Consider the following 6,958-nt stretch of genomic DNA (forward strand, 5'->3'; position numbering starts at 1 on the left):
GAGGCAAAAGAATCAGGAGTTCAAGGTCATACTTGGCTATATAGTTTCAGTCCAGCCTAGGCTGTGTCATGTGACTCAGTCTCCTTAAAAAAAATGTAGGGGAAGGGAAGCTGGGAGGTAGTTGGTAAAGTGCTTGTCCATAAGCATGGGGTCCTGACTTTGATCCCCAGAACCCACATTTAAAAAGGCAGACATAGTAATACAGGATTGCAATCCCAGTGCTAAGGGAGGGAAGCAGGCAAGTCCTGGGGGTGGCTGACCAGCCAGCCTGGCCTAATCAGCAAGTCCCAAGTGCCACCGAGAGACTGCCTCAGAAAACAGGGTGGGTAGCCCCTGAGAAATGACAACCTACAGGCTCCCCTGCATGCTCATACACATGCGAGCATGCGCTCTCACCCATGAACTCAGGAGACATGGGGAGGGAGATTTCACAGCCTTCCTCTGAAACTGGAGCGGAGGCCAGGGCTGCAGCGGCATGTGAACTCATTAACCCACCAACCCAACCCCCACAGTCCTCTAGCCCCTCCCAGGCAAAGAGACCAAAGAGCAACAGGAAAAAAAGGATGGTGAACCAGCACTGAGGGTGAGGACACCAGGCTCCCCAGCACCCCGTGAGCATCGGGTAACTGGCAGTCTGTCCCCATAGAGTCCACTGCTGACGGACCGACCAGCAGTCCATTACAATGACACATTTACTCCTGAGCTAATTGCTTGTTTATATAAGTGATAACTGTCCGGTTAGGGCCCTTCAAAGACTGGGCAGAGCCGGACAGGACAATAAACAGAGCGAGTGTTTACCATCTAGGTGCTGCTGGAAGGCTTAGGCCCCTCCTACGCACCATGAGGTGTGTATTTATTATTTGCTTAGTCACCTGTGGTTATCTTTTATATTTCAAGATGAAATCTACATACGAAAAGAAGTCTGAGCAAGACTCGGCCCACACCTGTTATTCCAGCATGCAGGAGGCAGAGCCAGAAAGTAGGGGGAGTCAAGGTCAACCTTGACTCCACAGGGAGTCCCAGGCCAGTGTCAGCTACGAGAGACCCTTTCTCAAAAAAAGAATTCTCAAAGTCCAGGCATGGTGACACATGCTTTAATCCCAGAATACACTCCCATACAAAAAAAAAAAAAAAAAATTTTTTTTTGAGACAGGGTTTCTCTGAGTAGCTTTGGAGCTTGTCCTAGAACTTGCTCTGTAGACCAGGTTGGCCTCGAACTCACAAAGATCCACCTGCCTCTGCCTCCCAGTGCTGGGTTTAAAGGCCTGCGCCACCACAGTCCGGCCAAAATAAATTTTTTTAAATATTTGTTTGTTTTTTCTAGACAGGTTTTCTCTATGTAGCTTTGCGCCTTTCCTGGAACTCACTTGGTAGCCCAGGCTGGCCTCAAACTCACAGAGATCCCCCTGGCTCTGTCTCCCGAGTGCTGGGATTAAAGGTGTGCGCCACCACCGCTACCTGGCTAAAAAAATGTTTGAACAGTCTTCTTGGGATAGTTTTACCCAGCAGCTTCAGTGGCTCTCCTTTACTTCATGTAAGACACTCACCCTTGGGCAAGTTCCTCCCTCTGTTTCTCCTGAATCCCAAATACAGCCTGCTGGTCCTGCTCAGGTATTCCGTGTGCCCTTCCCACACCTGCCTGTCAAGGTGACCCCTACCCCAGCTCAAATCCCACCTGCTCCAGGACACCACCTGTGAGACCACAGCCCACAGCTGGCTTTTCTTCCTCAGAAGGCCTAGTGCAGGAATTTCGTTCTGTATAAGTCACTTGGTACTTAGATGTAGGTGTTCCCAGGCCTCCGGAAGCAAAAGGAATAGGTAACATGTTCCCATTTTGTTCCCTTTTCCCACAGGAAGAGGCTGCAGCTCACCCAGGCACAGGAAGCAGGAACTCACCTAAAGTCACATGAGTCCATAGCCAGGTCTCCCCCACACATGGCCAATCCTACCAGCCTCAAAGGGGAGCCTGTCCTGTCCCGCTGCCCAGCAGTGACTCAGGCGAACTCACTGTGTCTCATCATCCTTGTGACGGTTACCTTGCCTCTCTCCACGTTCACTATTCCTCCTCCTTCTTGAGACGGGGTCTGGTTTTGTTTTTGTTTTATGATTTTAGTTTTTATTTATGTGTGCGTGGGTATGTGCCCATGAATGCAGCCCCTACAGAGGATCCCCTGGAATTGGGGTTACAGGTTGTTGTGAGCTGCCCAGCATAGGTGTTAGGAACTGAATTCGGAAGAGCAGCAAGCTTTCTTAACCACTGAGCCATCTCTAGTCCCTGAGACAGGCTCTCTCTAGGTAGTTTAGGCAAGCTTCAAGCTCCTGGCTCAAATGATCCTTCAGCCTCAGTTTCCTCAGGAGGTAGGATGATGGAGTCAATCAACACATCAGGCCAGCCCCCAACACATCAGGCCAGCCCTCAACACATCATCAGGCTAGCCCCTAACACATCAGGCCAGCCCCCAACACATCATCAGGCTAGCCCCCAATATATCAGGCTAGCCCCCAACACATCAGGCTAGCCCCTGGTGGGTTTATTGTTTGTTTTTTTCTTTGGTTTTCAGAGGCAGAGTCTCACGAAGTAGGCCAGGCTGATGGTGGACTCACAATGCTCCTGCCTCAGCCTCTCAAGTGCTGGGATGTAGGCTATCCAACACACCCCGCTCTTCTCTTTCCTCTAACTCACCTACTTGCTGCTAGTGTGTTTCCATATTTGAACTTAGACACCCCTTCTTATTTAAAAACAAGTTCTGGGCCAAGCATAGTTGGTCACACCTGAAACCCTAGCACTGTAGAAGCTGAGGTAGGATAAAGAACTTGGATTTGAGGAGGGTGTGGTGGCGTACACCTTTAGTCCCAGCACTCAGGAGACAGAGCCAGGCGGATCTCTGTGAGTTTGAGGCCAGCCTGATCTACAGAGTGAGATCCAGGACAGGAACCAAAACTACACAGAGAAACCCTGTCTCGAAAAATCAAAAAAAAAAAAAAAAAAGAATGTGGATTTGAGACCAGTTGGGGTACGTAGTGAGTTCCAGTCCAGCCTGGGGTACAGAATGAGACTCCCTTCTCAAAAATAAGGGCAACGGTACACAAACCAGAAAACTGGCAAAACCAAGCTCTGGAATCTTAGTCCCGTGTTTTTGTTGTTGTTGTTTTGAGATAGGACTTCAAGTAGTCCAGGCTGGCCTCGAACTCACAGAGATCTGCCTGTCTCTGTCTCCCAAGTGCTGGGATTAAAGGCATGCGCCCGGCTTCCTATCTGTTTTTGTTTTGAGACAGGGCCTCCCGTAGTTTCTATTGCTGTGTTAAACACCATGACTAAAAGCAATTTGAGGAGAAAAGGATTTGTTTCAGTTTGCAGCTCACAGTCCATCATGAAGGGAAGCCAGGACAGGCGCTCAAAGCAGGAGCTGAAGCAGAAGCTGTGGAGGAACACTGCTGACGGGCTAGCTCCCCGTGGCTTGCTCGGCTTGCTTTCTTACACAGCCCAGGACCCTGTCGGGGCTGACACCACCACTGCGGGCTGGACCCTCTCACATGAATCAACCATCAAGAGAGTGCCCCACAGGCTTCCTGGTGGACGCTTTCTCAATCGAGAGCCCCTCCTCAGGTGACTCTAGCCCTGTCAACTTGACAGAGAAGCTAACCAGCACACCTAAGCTGACCTTGAACTCCTGGCCTTCCTGCCTGGCCTCCCAGGTTCAGGATTCATGGAAGGTCCCAGGTGCTGTGATCTCCGTCACACATCCCCTTGCCTGGCTTCATGAAAGGCTTTTTAAAATGCTTTTTTTGTTGTTGTTGTTTTGTTTTGTTTGTGACTGAGTCTCTTTCTGCCTGGAACTTAGAATCCTCTAGCCTCAGTCTACCAAGTGGTGGAATTCCAGGTATGCACCACCATCGCCACACAGACTCCTGGTCTTAAACCTTTCTCCAAGAGCTCTGCCAGAGAAGTAATGGAGCCACCTTGAACTGCTATTTGAACTCTGTGAAAACAAACTTTGTTTGTTTGTTTTTTGTTTTTTGTTTTTTGTTTTTTGTTTTTCGAGACAGGGTTTCTCTGTGTAGTTTTTGGTGCCTCTCCTGGATCTCACTCTGTAGACCAGGCTGGCCTCGAACTCACAGAGATCCACCTGCCTCTGCCTCCCGAGTGCTGGGGTTAAAGGCGTGCGCCACTGCTGGCTGGCTGAACCCTGTGCTTTTGAAACGGTTATCTGCCAGGCCAAGCAAGCATCCTCACTGCTCAGTTCTTTCCATTTGGGTTCGGTCTGGGGTTCGGGGGTTGTTTTTGTTGAGTTCCTTCTGATGATTGGACTCCAAACACAACCCTGTCAGTGGCTTTGTTCTGATCTAGAAGCTGCCGGAAGGAAGGCAGGACACAAGATCTGGCCAAGCCTGGCACACGTGTTGACCTGACAAGGCACGTCCTGGGTTTTCCCGCTGGGGATGTGCACAGTCCAGGGCTCCTGCGCACAGCAAGCACTTCCTTCCGCTTTCCTCCGAACCCTGGCCCGTGTTTATTAACAGCCTCCCTCCCGCTGGTCCAGTCAGTGTGGTCTGCTGTCCTGGAGTCAGGAAACAGCATGTCATCCTCGGCTCTCTGTGGAGGTTCCCGGTTCCTGAAGACAGGAGGGTCCTCAGACCAAACTATAAAACAGTCAGGGGCTTTTTCTTAAACAAGCTCTGGTCCAGGATTTTCTTTTCCTTTTTGAGACACAGTTTAATCTGTAGTCTAGGCTGGCCTGGAACATGCCATACACCCTGGGCTAACCTTGAACTCTTGACAATTCTCCTGCTTCATGCTCCTGAGTGCCAGGATTACCGATGTGAGCCACCTTTTCCACAATCCACCTCTCTCCTGCCCCCCTTTCTCCCTCCCCCATGCTCCCCTCTTCATCACATGATTATTTCTTATGTCCTTGAGAGTTACTGAAAACTTACTGTCTTTTTTTTTTTTTTTTTGATTTTTGAGACAGGGTTTCTCTGTGCAGTTTTGGTGCCTGTCCTGAACTTTTAATCCCTAGTGCTGGGATAAAAGGCGCGTACCACCACCGTCCGGTACCTTATTGAGAAACTTTTAACATTTCTTTCTTTTCTAATGGGTCCTAGTCAGTTTAAATTCCTTTCATGGACTTGGCTGGCCCACACTCCAGGACTTTTGGTGACATCACCCATAAGGGTACTCAGGAGACAAAGGCAGGAAAATCATTGCAAGTTTGAGACCAGCCACGGCTACGTGGGGAGTGTGGCTAGCCTGGTGGCAGTGGCACACGCCTTTAGTCCCAGCACTCAGGAAGCAGAGCCAGGTGGATCTCTGTGAGTTCCAGGCCAGCCTGGGCTACAAAGCGAGTTCCAGGACAGCCAGGACTGTTTCACAGAGAAACCCTGTCTTGAAAACAAACCCAAACCAAACCCAAACCTTTGACCCCCATATGCATATGTCCACACAAGCCCACACATGAATATGTACATACACACAATAAAATAATAAAACAAGTAATAAATTTAAAAAAAATCCCTGCACGGGGCTGGAATACAGCTCAATGATGGAGTGATTGTCTACCGTGACCTGGGCACTGGGTTCTAATCCTAGTGTGGTGGCTTGAATGAGAACAGCCCCCATAGGCTCATGTATTGGAATGTTTGGTTCCTAGCTGGTAGACTATTTAGGAAGAATTAGGGGGTGTGGCCTCTTTGAGGAATTATGTCACTGGGGTTGGACTTTGAGGTTTCCAAAGCCCACACCAGACCCAATCACACTCTCTTTTGGCCTCCATCTTGTGGATAAGATGTAAACTTCAGCTACCACTTCAGCACAATGCCTGCCTGCTGCCTGCTGCCTGCTGCCTGCCTACCTGCTCCCGGCCATGATTACCGTGGACTCCCCCTCTGAAATTGTAAGTAAGCAAGCCCCCAATGCTCTCTTTTATAAGCTGCCTTGGTCATGGTGTCTTTTCACAGCAATAGAACAATAACTAAGACACCTAGCATTGCAAAAAACAATCAAATAAAACAATAAACCTTATGACTATATTCCCAGAACTCATGAGACTGGGGCAGGAGGATTGACAGAAGTTCAAGGCCAATTTGGTTTACATAATGAGTTCCAGAACAACAGACTGGTCTAAAGACCAAGACTCTGACCAGACAGTGGTGGCACACACCTTTAATCCCAGCACTCAGGAGGCAGAAGCAGGTGGATCTCTGAGTTTGAGGCCAGCCTGGTCTACAGATTGAGTTCCAGAACAGCCAAGGTACATAGAGAACCCTGTTTCGAAAAACAAACAATCAAATAAATAAATAAATAGAAATAAGTGAATCAGTATCTGGTCATAACGGACACACCTGCAATCCTAGCACTTGGAAGGTAGAAGTAGGAGGATCAGAAGTTCAAATACACCCTCAGCTACATAGCAAAGTTCAAAGCAGGCCTAGATAACATAAGAAACTGTCTTAAAATAAATCAACTAAACCAGGTGATGGTGATGTACGCCTTTAATTCCAGCACTCAGGAGGCAGAGGCAGGTGGGTCTCTGTGAGTTCGAGGCCAGCCTGGTCTACAAAGTGAGTTCCAGGACAGTCAGGGCTGTTGCACAGAGAAACCCTGTCTCAAACACCCCGCCCAAAGAAAAGTAAGTTAACTAGCTACCTAGCTAACTAACTAGCTAATAATAAACTCCCAGATTCAGAGATAAGCAAACAATCTTGAGTTTACACCGTTGCCCAATAGCCCAGTTGTCTGTGAAATCAGTGACATATTTTGCTCATGTTCCCACACCCTTTCCTCCTTCACTTCAGAGAAGTCATGTGACTCTTCTGGACAGAACAGAGTATTCTGTATCTGAACTGATTGAAAGCTTCTTAGGCTTTTGTGGTCTGTGGAGCAACTGCTTGACTCAGCCTTAGCACCAAGGAATGGGAGAGGGGGAGGGATGACAAACACAGAGGGCCAGCCCTGTGTCAA

This window comes from Peromyscus maniculatus, chromosome 8 (genome assembly GCF_049852395.1).
Source record: "Peromyscus maniculatus bairdii isolate BWxNUB_F1_BW_parent chromosome 8, HU_Pman_BW_mat_3.1, whole genome shotgun sequence".
NCBI lineage: Eukaryota > Metazoa > Chordata > Mammalia > Rodentia > Cricetidae > Peromyscus > Peromyscus maniculatus.